The sequence below is a fragment of the Trachemys scripta genome, chromosome 3, assembly GCF_013100865.1.
Source record: "Trachemys scripta elegans isolate TJP31775 chromosome 3, CAS_Tse_1.0, whole genome shotgun sequence".
Taxonomy (NCBI): Eukaryota; Metazoa; Chordata; order Testudines; family Emydidae; genus Trachemys; species Trachemys scripta.
The window spans coordinates 107787661-107800063 of NC_048300.1; the positions used below are offsets into that span (position 1 = coordinate 107787661).

The window sequence follows — 12403 nt, forward strand, 5'->3', positions numbered from 1 at the left end:
GAGGTTGACTTGACCTAGTATGTAATAGCAGATTGTGTGAACTATGTACAAAACTCTGTGTACAATGGCAGAACTACACTGAATTAGGTGGGAAGTATATGGCAATGTTAAGTAATTGCCAAATCATTCAGTAACCTTTAGTTATATTTAAATAATTATGCAAATGCACTACAAAATGATGCATATTGTTTACTTGAGTTATAGCAGTGGAATGCCACTCCTTCCATTGCTTATTGGAGCCTGATGCATTGGTGGTATAATGGTGAGCATAGCTGTCTTTCAAGCAATTGACCTGGGTTTGATTCCAGAACAATGGATCCATTGCTTATTGTAGGAGCTACACAGTAAGAAAAGGTTTCAGAGTGATAGCTGTGTTAGTCTGTATCAGCAAAAACAACAAGGAGTCCTTGTGGCATTGTAGAGACTAACAAATTTATTTGAGCATAAGCTTTCATGGGCTAGAACCCACTTCACCAGATGCATGGAGTGGAAAATACAGGAGCAGGTATAAATACATGAAAAGATGTGATTTGCTTTACCAAGTGTGAGGTCAGTCTAATGAGACAATTCAATTGACAGCAGGATACCGAGGGAGGAAAAATAACTTTTGAAATGGTAATGAGAGTGGCCCATTTCAGACAGTTGACAAGAAGGTGTAACAGTAGGGGGATATTAGTATTGGGTAAATTAGGTTTAGGTTTTGTAATGACCCAACCACTCCCAGGTTTTATTCAGGCCTATTCTGATGATGTCCAGTTTGCAAATTAATTCCAGTTCTGCAGTTTCACATTGGAGTCTGTTTTTGAAGTTTTTTTGTTGAAGAATTGCCACTTTTAGGTCTGTTATTGAGTGACCAGGGAGACTGAAGTGTTCTCCTATGGGTAAATGGACACAAATCTGACATCAGAAATCATAACATTCAAAAACAAGCAGGAGACCACTTGATGGGCAAAAAAGGTATCTTGATAGACAGAGCGAGACTGCAAGCTCCTTTGGGCAATGACCATGTCTTGCCCTGTATCTGTGCATAGCTCACTGAAGGCTGTACAGTGCCAGTGTTCCACACATTAATCATAATATGGGGCCAAAGAATTAAGTGAAGACAAGGCAAACTATAGGACTCATGGTTGCTTATTTTAGCAGAAATTAGTTTGTGATAATGGCTCAAATGGTAATTGTGAAAAATGAAGACTTTTTGAGGCTGGAGCACAGAATCACCTGAAATTCAACCTACTCTCCCCCATAAAATGCTGTAACAACTTTTGAAATGGACTTAAAACAGCAAAACCAATATGAAACATTTGTAAAAAAAAAATTCTTCTGAGATGTAACATTTTATGCTAAATCTGTTTGTGCTGAATTTACATCTCAATTACAAACACCAGAAAATAGGAATTTATAGTGAGACTGTCACTTGATGTACAGAGGTTGAACACAGTGATGTCAAGTGTCACTTAAAAATAATCATGTTCTTTCCTCAATCTAAATTCAAAACAGCTCCAAGAGTCCAAACTCAGAGTCAAGATTCATTTACATTCAAAAAATCCAGGATTAATTATCGAACGTCAGACCCACGAAATTATCTATTCGTTTGTGGTCTTTTAAGGCACAGCACACCGTTTGTCCCTTAAACTGGAACCAGAAATGTTCCATCGGATTGTCTAGCTCAGAGGAGCAGCAGCAGAAAGCCACGGGCCACATCTTGCTGAGGGCTTGAGAGCCCTACTCAGATGTTGCCCCGGCCCAGAAATGCACCAGGGCGGAGCCAGCGGCAGCAGCCGGGGAGTGTGTGTTTGTGGCTTGTGGCCGCGGTTGTTTTCTCCTCCCTAAGAACGTGCTGCGGGATGAACCCACAAACGAACCAGCTTTGCTTTGGAAAAAGCACCCTCGACATCTCCAAATGAGCCAGCGACCCACCCCCTTTCCCTGTCCCCTCCCACTCTCCCTAGCACCCGGGCGGGCGCTCCCGTCTCTCCCAGCTCCAAAGCCGGAGTCCTGCTTCCACCGCGGCTGAGAGCCAGCCCCCGCACCGGAAGGGGAAGCGCCGCCCTGGAGGAAAGGCAAAGGCAGCTTTGCATGAAGTTTGCTCGGGACAGAGTCTTCAGCTGAGCGGGACAGGTAATGGGGGGACGGTGCAAGTAGCGCCTGGGCAGAACTGGCTGGCAGCAGGGCTGGCCCGCGGGCCGCAGCTCCCCTTGCAGAGCCGTAGCTCCGGTCCCGCTGAGCCCAAAGGCAGGGCAGAGGGAGCGGGGAGAGGCGGTTGCGAACTGAAGCCTTCCCTGCCACCTTCTCCGGTGCGGTGCGCCGGGTTCACCTGCCCGTGGCTCTGCCTCTCTTCTGAGCTGTGCCGCGCCGGGAGCGGGAGCGGGAGCTGGGGCTGCCTGGCTGAACGTAGCCCGGGGGCACGGCGTGTGCGCGCACTGTGTCCACACGTGTGGAGTGAGCCGCCCTGCCTTTACCCCCACCTAAGCGGGTGTGCAGAATAGGGTGGCCAGCTGTCTTATGTAGGCCCTATTACTGCCCACTCCCTGTCTGCTCACCCTAGTGTGAAGATGACTCCAGGGGGCATTCTGCACTAGGGTGACCAGGTGGAACAGCCAGTCGAAAAGGGATCCTGAGGGCTCCAGTCAGCACAGCTGACCGGGCCATTGACTATCCGGTTGGGAGCACCAAGCAGTGGGGCTGGCAGGCTCCCTGCTAGCCTCTGTGCTGCGCAGCTCCCAGGAAGCAGCCAGCATGTCTGCCCTCCGGCTTTTACATGTAGGGGCGGCCAGGGGGCTCTGCATGCTGCCCCTGCCCCAAGGTCCACCCCGCAGCTCTCATTGGCCGGGAACCGTGGCCAATGGGAGCTGTGGGGGTAGTGCCTGTGGACGGGGCAGAGCGCAGAGCTACTTGGCCGCACTTCCGCGTAGGAGCTGGAGTGGGGACATGCCCCTGCTCCTGGGAGCTGCTTGAGGTAAGTGCTACCCAGAGCCTGCACCCCTCATCCCCTCCTGTGCCCCAACCCCAGCCCTGATCCCCTTCCCACCCACTGAACCCCTCAATCCCAGCCCAGAGCACCCTCCTGCACCCCAAACCTCTCATCCCTGGCCCCACCCCCAGCTGAAGTCCTCACCCCCTCTTGCATCTCAACCCACTGCCTTAGCCTGGAGCCCCCTCCTGCACTTTGAACTCCTCATTTCTGGCCCCACCCAGGAACCCACACCCCCAGCCAGAGCCCTCACCTCCTCCTGCACCCCAACCCCCTGAGCTAGCTCAGTGAAAATGAGCGAGTGAGTTAGGGTGGGGAGAGCGAGCAACAGAAGGAGTGGGGGGATGGAGTGAACAGGGAACGGGGTCTCAGAGAAGGGGCGGGGGATGGGCATGGCCTCGGAGGACGAACAGGGCAGGGGGTGATGCAAGGGTATTCGGTTATGAGCAGGTAGAAAGTTGGCAACCTTATAGTGCACCAAAAAAATAAAAATTCTGCACACAATATTTTAAAATTCTGCAAATTTTATTTGTCAAAATAACACTACATAATCACGCCAGTTTCAATTATTTTGGTAATTGATTTCAAAATACCTGTCAGCAAAAAGACACCCACAACTCATCCCCCCCCAGAACCCACCTGCAGGCCACCTCCCCACTAATACATCCGAACACTCTTCTCCCCAGAGCCCAACCCTGGGCCCCCCAGCCTAGACACCTGTCCCCCATGAGTCCAGGGATCCAGAGGGAGAAACAGCCTGATGCTGGGTCCCAGGCTTGCATGGACTTTCCTGCGTGCAGCCCTCTCCTTCCCTCAGGGCATGCTGGGATCTGCAGCTGCCAGGAACCCGCTAGCTTCCTCTCTCTCCACAGCAGTGTCTTCTATTTGCAAGCTGGGCTCTACCAGGTCCAGTGGCAGCTAGCAGCACTGCAGCCCATTTCTGTGGAGGAAAGGAAATTCTGTGTGCACTTTAATTTCTGCAAAATTCTGCATTGCGCAGTGGTGCAGAATTCCCCCAGGAGTAGAAGATACATGCACTGTGTGGAAACTACTTTGAGAGCCTTGGCTGGCGGCGAAGTGCAAAGTGGCTGATGGCATGTTTTCCCACGGAATTGCTTTTAGGACTCATCTGGCGCATTTTGTGCATCTGGTTCTTTGGGAGAGACTTTTGCTTATCTCACCACCTAACCTTGACCACAAGTGTTGCTTCTGACCATACCTTCTCTTTGCAAAATGATGTTCTAGTTTAATATTTTTCTAAAAGCCTCCTTTTTTGCTTTGTGTAGACTAGTGGTCCCCAATGCGGTGCCCATGGGTGCCATTAGAGGATTGGGCCAAAAAAAACCTGATGAGGTTCAACAAGGACAAGTGCAGAGTCCTGCACTTAGGACGGAAGAATCCCATGCACTGCTACAGACTAGGGACTGAATGGCTAGGTAGCAGTTCTGCAGAAAAGGACCTAGGGGTCACAGTGGACGAGAAGCTGGATATGAGTCAACAGTGTGCTCTTGTTGCCAAGAAGGCTAACGGCATTTTGGGCTGTATAAGTAGGGGCATTGCCAGCAGATCGAGAACCGTGATCGTTCCCCTTTATTTGACATTGGTGAGGCCTCATCTGGAGTTCTGTGTCCAGTTTTGGGCCCCACACTACAAGGAGGATGTGGAAAAATTGGAAAGAGTCCAGCGGAGGGCAACAAAAATGATTAGGGGTCTGGAGCACATGACTTATGAGGAGAGGCTGAGGGAACTGGGATTGTTTAGTCTCCAGAAGAGAAGAATGAGGGGGGATTTGATAGGAGCCTTCAACTACCTGAAGGGGAGTTCCAAAGAGGATGGAGCTCGGCTGTTCTTAGTGGTGGCAGATGACAGAAAAAGGAGCAATGGTCTCAAGTTGCAGTGTGGGAGGGCTAGGTTGGATATTAGGAAACACTATTTCACTAGGAGGGTGGTGAAGCACTGGAATGCGTTAGGGAGGTGGTGGAGTCTCCTTCCTTGGAGGTTTTTAAGGCCCGGCTTGACAAAGCCCTGGCTGGGATGATTTAGTTGGGAATTGGTCCTGCTTTGAGCAGGGGGTTGGACTAGATGACCTCCTGAGGTCCCTTCCAACCCTGATATTCTATGATTCTATGCAATTTATGTGCGCCCGCCTAGTGCCCAGCAGGGGAGAGAAGCCACGGCCCCGCGTCTGCTGGGGACAGAGAACTCTGGGGCTGCAGGCGCTGGTGTTCTCTGTCCCTGGCAGGAGCGGGGCTGGGGCTTCTTTCTGGCTTCTCTGGGGCTGCAGGCTGCGGGCGCCGGTGCTCTCTGTCCCCGGCAGGCGCGGGGCCGCGGCTTCTCTCTGGCTTCTGAAGCCGGAGAGAAGCCACAGCCCCGTGCCTGCCAGGGACAGAGAACTCCAGGGTTGCAGAGAAGCTGCGGCCCCGTGCCTGTGGGGGACAGAGAACTCCGGGGCTGCAGGCTGTGGGCGCCGGTGTTCTCTGTCCCTGGCAGGGGTGGGGCCGCGGCTTCTCTCCAGCTTCTCCGGGGCTGCAGGCTCCGGGCGCCAGTGCTCTCTGTCCCCGGCAGGCGCAGGGCCGCGGCTTCTCTGAAGCCGGAGAGAAGCTACAGCCCCGCGCCTGCCAGGGACAGAGAACTCCAGGGTTGCAGAGAAGCCGCGGTCCCGCGCCTGCTGGACACAGAGAACTCCGGGGCTGCAGGCTCCGGTGTTCTCTGTCTCTGGCAGGTGCGGGGCCGTGGCTTCTCTCCAGCTCGAAGGCCTGCTGGGGACAGAGTACTCCAGGGCTGCAGGCGCCAGTGTTCTCTGTCCTCGCGGTTTCTCTCTGCACTGCTCAGAACTGCCGCCAAAAAAAAAAACAAAAACCTCCGCCTCTGCAGAATGGACCGAATGTTTATGATATTTATTTTGTAAAAACTCCTTAATTTTTCTTATAGGTAGATAAAAAAGAGCAAATTCACGTGGTAAGGTGAAAGAGTAATTGCCAAATAATTTAATTAATACCTTTTACATGTAAAATTACCTTTTTTATCTTATGGATTCATATATTATGTAATATTAAATATGATGTTTAGCCTTGAAAAATTGTTGGCGTCCGCCACACTCTTCTGAAAACATGAATGTGCTACTGGCCACAAAAAGGTTGGGGAGCACTGGTGTAGACCAACCCAAATAGAAGAAATAAAGTGGAACTGCTTTAAGAAAGGGAAAAGAATGTCTCTGGGGAACAGAAGTTAAAAAGGGGTAAATGGCCTTGCATAGATCTAAATGGTAGGCTGCTTGATTTGCTTTCTTTAAATGTCAAGAAATCTGGAACACATATCTGATTCCTTAATGCCTAGATTGCCACAGTGTAAATGAAAATTCTGGGCCAGGTACTGCCCTAGATTCAGCTACTCCCACTGACATAAATAAATATCTGATTTTCCAGTTCTTTGCACCTGATAACGTCACTTACACCAATAAAAGTGAGTGCAAAAACACTACCAAATCAGAATGGTTACACATTACACCCACTTTGTAAATGATGACATAAGGTGCAAAGCAGAGAACCCAGGCCCAAGCTTTTGTGTAAAGTCAGTGACTAAGGGCTAGTCTACACTGGCAATGCTAAACGTGGCTTGTGTGGTTGTGGCAGAGCGCTGGGAGACAGCTCACAGAGCTCTAAAATAACCACCTCCACGAGGGGCGCAGCTCCCAGTGCTGGTGCACTGTCTACACTGGTGCTTTACAGCACTGAAACTTGTTGAGCTCAGGGTTGTTTTTTTTCACCCCTGAGTGAGAATGTTGCAGCACTGTAAATTGCCAGTGCAGACAGTCCCTAAGCTTATGTGTACACTTAAAACGCTAGAGCAGCACAGCTGGACTGTTGTAGTTCACCACTGTAGTGCTTCAGTGTAGACACTCACTGTAGCCACAGGAGGAGTTCTCCCATTGGTGTAGTTAATTCATCTTGAGAGGCAGTAGCTAGGTCAACGGAAGAATTCTTCTGTCAACCTAGCAATATCTAGCCTGGGGGTTAGGTTGGCATAGTTACATCTTTCAGGGGTGTGTATTTTTCACACCTCTGAGAGACCTAGCTATTCCGATGTATGTTTCAGTGTAGACCAGCCCTAAGTATAATGAGTTTGTTTTATTTAGAAATTCTTCAGAAAACAGACACATTGTAGTTCAGCAGAGAACAGTAATTTATTTATTTTCAAATACATGACAATATACTCATTTGCAGAAAGAGATTTAGCTATGTTTATACACATTGCACTCTGTAGTGTAAAGCTTTGAAGGAAAAAATCAGGTTACAACATGGTCCAAATTATTTGTCATTGATTAAGTAAAAATGATGTACCAGGTTGACTATTATAGATTAACACATAATTAATGTCTACATTTTCCCAAGTATGTAATAGTCAATTCTCGAACAGAATGCTTTAGAGATGCAAATAGAAGGTGATGGTGCTGACTGGTGAGATTGGTTGTGGTGCTATGATTGTTTTGTTTTATTGGTGACTATAGTGGTGTCATTTCAGTTTCTCATTGATTTCTCCCCTTTCACTCTTAACCCTTCTCTCTCCTACTCATTATATGGTTTCAAATGTTGGTGGAGATTCCAGAATTTTAGTAGGCTGGTCTTATTGCTTGGCACTCTCTACACTGTCTGTACATCCTGGGTCCTATTGCACAAATGTTTGGATACTGTTGACTGTCTGTTTCAAGGACACAGCCTTGGTTGATGGAGATCACGGTATACCCCATAAACACTGAGGAGAGCCTTTTCAGTGACAGGCTCATGGCAGTGGAACTTGCTACCACCAGCTATCAGGTAGAGTCCAAATCCTGCTACCTTCTGGACATAGTGCAAGATTCATCATTTCATGCAAGTGCTTACTTAATTGATTGGTGGAATCCCACCGTATAAGTAAGGGATCCTGAGGGAAGAGGAGAGCTATGTTCCCCCGGTAGTATAGACATCACAGTGCTGTTTGAGAACAGGGCCCCGGCCTTCCATGATGCCTGAGTTCGAATGGTAGAGAAATATGACCTACTGGCCAAAACCTTGAGAGCTAAGGGTTCCCAGACACACGCACTGATCGTAGGAGCCTTAGGTGCATGGGACCCCAGTAACGAGCGAGTGCTGAGAGAATGTGGAATTGGTCAACGCTACACTTGGCTGATGCGGCAACTCATGGTGTCAGATGCCATCAGGTGGTCGAGGGATATCTACATAGAACACATCACCGGACATCGGCAATACCAGGAAGGATGAGCTGGAGTGCCAATGAGAAGCGCAGTCAGGAAAGTAACAAATACTTTCTTATGGATTGCATTTTCTAAATGGACAACCAACCAAATTCTCAATTACTGAGGGACAATCTCCACTCATTGATATATTTTGCTTTCCACAACCAAATCTCCATACAACTTTTCATGAGTGATGTACCTGAGTATTCGGATTCTAATATCTAAACTGTATTGTTAATCTATTCTCTTAAATTTGGGTTATTGCTGATTATGTACTCATGTATCATATGACTATTAAAAACTAACTTTGTATTTGTGGATAATCTAAGCACTATACCCAGATGTACAGACACTGTTTTCTCAACCTATGTATTATATAATTTTTTTAACATTAGCTTTAATAAAATTTTTAAATCTGTTTTTATCTCTCATAAAAATGCAAGCAAAGAGCACCTAGATATTATTGTTGATAGAAGTTTACTAGATAAAATGCATTTAGTAATATATTACTTTTCTTTGGGCTGTGGTGGAGAAACTTGCTATACTTAAGACTCTAAGAGTGATGCCGTTGGGAGTCCTGTACTCCTGGCAGGGACACTCATGGCAGTAAGATCGAAGGTGAGGTACCAGACGAAGTGAAGCCCAACACACCCTAGTATAAGATCTCAACGGCAGAACAGGTGGATGAAGCAGGATCACCTCTCAACAGCTGTGAAAGCAGACAAATGCTGCAATGAAGAAGAAACTCACGGTTGTCTTGACCTCCTTGCCACTGGACACTGGTGCCTCTTCTGCCAAGATTTATGTGGCTGCTGGTGTGCAACAGGTCTTCCACATTAAACTAATCAAACACAGGCTTCTTTCAGAGGAAGAACTTTTTCCCCACCCCTACCCATAAGAGTCCTGTGGCAATGGGAGAGTGGTGATGGGGACAGGTGAAGTGATCACCAGGAGTCCCTAGTCACAGACACACAAGCAAGCGATGACCGCAAGATGGTTGACATGTGCCCCTGGACTGGGATGGGGGGGCATTTTTGGCAGCAGCAGGCATGACTGAGCAGGCCTTTTTAGAAACCCCTCTTCTCACCCCATATGGGGAAGGCACTAGAAAAGAAAAGGTACCCCTACCTTATGGTAGGCTATCCCACCATACCTGACTGGATAACCGTGTCCAGAGGGCTCACTCACAATGTAGTTGGAAAAACAAAAATGTTTCTTGCAACTTGGAATGTCTGTGCCCTACTAGATGAATCAAAAAGTGAAAGACCCAAACACAGAACAGCAATTGTTGCTCGAGATCTCTCGAGATATAATGTCGACATCGCTGCTCTCAGCAAAACAAGACATGCGGATTAAGGCCACTTGAGGGAAGAGGGGGCGGTTACACTTTCTTCTGGAAAAAAAAAACAGAAAGCAACAGGCGAATACATGGTGTTGGCTTTGCAGTCAAGAACCTTCTAGGCAACCACCTGACTGAGCTTCCTATTGGCATCAATGAATGCTTTATGACCCTGCGCATCCAATTGGTCAATAAGTCATTTGCCACTGTCATCAGTGCATATGCACCATCACTTGATGCTGAAAAAGAACAGAAAGAATCCTTTTACACTGACCTTGATAAAATTTTGTCATCCATTCTAAAAAGAGATCAGATAATCCTTTTAGGAGACTTAACGCAAGAGTTGCCCGAGATTCTAATGTATGGAATAGCACCATTAGGAAGGAAGGAGTGGGCAAGACCAATTCCAATGGCATCCTTCTACTCAGCAAATGTGCAGAGTACTACCTTGTGATCACAAACACAATCTTCAGACAAAGCAACAAGTACAAACAACTTGGCAACACCCCCAATGAAAAAAGTGGCACCTCCTAGACTGTCATTGTAAGAACACAGAATCTAAGAGATGTTCAAATCACCCGTGTCATGAGAGGAGCCGATGATTGCTGGACTGATCACTGTCTGGTGAGGTCAGTCATGTCCATCAGGATTGCACCAAAACATAGAAAGCAATCCAAATCACACAGATGGCAATACAACATCCAAAGAGTTCAGTCCTCAGTGCACCAAGAGAACTTCCAAACACTCCTCAGTGAAATATTGACCAAATGCACACCTGGAAATGACAACCTAAGTGTCGAAGAAGACTGGGAAGCCCTAAAAGAGACCATCCATGAGGCTTGCAAGAAATTCATCGGCTTTGCTACCCGCTGCCATCAGGACTGGTTTGACAACAACAACATTGACATTACAGCCCTTTTGGACCAGAAGAGAAAAATCTTTCTGCGAGTGGCAAAACCAACCACTATCCAGTCAGAAGCAGAGCTCTTTCCATCAGCTCAAAGCTGAAGTTCAAAGGAAGATCCGAGAAATCAAAAACAAATGGTGGGAGGACAAAGCAAAAGAAATCCAAACATTTGCTGATAAACATGATCTGTGGAGCTTTTTTTGTGACACAAAGACCCTGTATGGACCAAAGACCCTGGCCTCACACCTCTGAGATCCGAAGATGGTAGTACTCTTCTTAAAGATAACGAATCCATCAAAGAGTGCTGGAAGGAACACTACCAAAAGCTTCTAAATTGAGAATCAACTGTGACTGACGACACCAGAGACTCCATCCCTCAGCACCCAATCTGGGAAACTCTTGTCAACCCGCCAACACCTGAGGAGGTCTACAAAGCAATTAAACAAATCAAGAACAATAAAGCACCAGGTCCTGATGGCATACCATCTGAAGCACTGAAAGTGGTGGGGGAGAAACACTGACTAACAAGCTTCACTTGCTGCTCCTCAAAATCTGGTGCTCCGAAGAAATCCCTGCTGGCTTACATAATGCTAACATCGTCACCATTTTCAAAAAGGGAGACAGGGCCAACTATGGCAACCATTGAGGCGTTGCCCTCTTCTCCATCGCTGGGAAGATTCGTGCTAGAATCTTACTGAATCACCTGCTCCCTCTTGCAGAGGAAGTACTTGCAGAATCCCGGTTTGGCTTCAGACTATCACGAGGCACCACCAACATGATTTTCGCAGCCAGGCAGATCCAGGAAAAATGTCAAGAACACCACCAGAAGCTGTATGTGGCCTTTATCGATCTGACCGAAGCCTTCGACTCTGTCGACTGTGAGGCTCTGTGGAAAATCATGTCAAAGTTTGGCTGCCCAAGCAAATTTATCACCATTGTAAGACTCCTCCACGACAGATGACTATCTCTATCCTGTGCAGTTGCTGTACCTCTGAGCCCTTTGTCATCCAAACTGGCGGAAAACAAGACTGTGTATTGGCACCCACCCTTTTCTCCATTTTCTTAGCAGCTATGAAAACACTAACCCAAAACAGCCTACCCCAGGGCATTGGCATCCAATATCGGATTGACAGCAACCTCTTCAACCTTGCTCATCTCTATGCCAGAACTAAAGTAATATTGGCAACAATAACCAAACTCCAGTGTGCAGATGACTCTGCTGTAGTTACACACTCAAAGGAGGATCTATAAACAGCCCTTAATTGCTTCTCTGAAGTTTACAAAAGCTTAGTGCTAACTCTGAACATCGGCAAGACAAACGTTCTCCACCAGCCACTCCCCGGTCAATCATCAGACCCAGCAAGGAAGATCTACACTGACAAAGAAGAACTGGAAAATGTAGAATACTTTGCCTATTTTGGCAACCATCTTTCACAGAGGGCAGGCATAGATGTCGAGATTCAGCACAGAATTTGCTGCACCAGCCTTGCTTTTGGCAAACTGTCTCGCCAGGTGTTCAACAATCACAACATCAGAACATCGTAGACTTTTAGTTTATAAAGTGGTGGTAATGCCAACTCTCCTCTATGGCTGGGAGAGTTGGGTGACCTATAGAAAACACCTGAAAAACCTGGAACGTCAGCACTAGCACTTTTTTTGGAAGATCCTCAACATAAAGTGGGAGGATCATCACACTAATGTCAGTGTCCTCACAGAGGCCAACATCTTCAGTGTTGAGGCCCTGATTATCCAGCAACAGCAGAGTCAGAGCGGGCACTGTGTCCTCGTGCCTGATATACACTTACCAAAACAACTACTGTACGCTCAACTCACCAAAGGAGAAAGGAAACAGGGAGTCCAAAAGAAACGCTTTAAAGACACGCTCAAGGTAAACATCAAGGGATGTGACATTGAAACCACACGCTGGGAGACAGCAGCTCAGGATAGGGATAA

At 47.5% G+C, this 12403-nt stretch overlaps 1 protein-coding gene across 2 annotated transcripts in view; it reads left to right on the top strand.

The window, feature by feature from the left end:
• Nucleotides 1-1898: 1898 nt before the first annotated feature.
• The window catches only part of SAMD3 (sterile alpha motif domain containing 3), an 81609-nt gene continuing 71104 nt past the window's right edge, over nt 1899-12403 (top strand). The window contains exon 1 of one of the 2 annotated variants that reach the window (XM_034765686.1): nt 1899-2118. The gene's annotated coding sequence lies outside the window, so the exon portion shown is untranslated. The remainder of the gene's footprint in view (nt 2119-12403) is intronic. The other variant, XM_034765685.1, reaches the window with a different exon arrangement.